Raw genomic sequence first — 506 nt, forward strand, 5'->3', positions numbered from 1 at the left:
TCTGTTTCTTGTATCTGTCCCCATCAAATAAACAATAAATAAAATAATATAATAAATAAGATAAATATTTAAAGTCTGAGCACTCTGTGATGTTCAGCCCAAGAGGAAGTTTCTTAGATCTGGTCAAATGAATCCTGAAAAATTAAATGTTAGTTTAGATCTCTAAACCTCCAACCCTCCACTCCCACCTCTAACATTATATTCATTTATGTATATTTATTAACTTGATCCTATTATTGTTAAAATCGCTCATCAGGCACTAAATGATGAGCTCTGGATTGTTTATAACAGGAATCTGCTCTTTTTAATGACATGATTTAACCTTTTTTGTTGTTGTTTACATGGATGATTGATCTCACACACCTTCGAATGCAAAATAATCTGTCATGTAGTTTTGTTGAGTGTCCAGCAGGGGGAGACAAATACCATCATACCAGAGGCTTCAGTTGAGCAATACTGTATATTTCCATCCATCCATCCATCCATCCATCCATCCATCCATCCAT

General features: G+C 34.4%; 1 protein-coding gene across 1 annotated transcript in view; it reads right to left on the reverse strand.

The window, feature by feature from the left end:
• syt12 (synaptotagmin XII) overlaps window positions 1-506 on the reverse strand; it is a 17,199-nt gene that overhangs the window by 3,412 nt on the left and 13,281 nt on the right. The gene's annotated exons all lie outside the window — the stretch shown is intronic.

The sequence above is a fragment of the Nematolebias whitei genome, chromosome 10 (genome assembly GCF_014905685.2).
Source record: "Nematolebias whitei isolate Nwh7 chromosome 10, NemWhi1, whole genome shotgun sequence".
In the NCBI taxonomy this organism is placed as follows: Eukaryota; Metazoa; Chordata; class Actinopteri; order Cyprinodontiformes; family Rivulidae; genus Nematolebias; species Nematolebias whitei.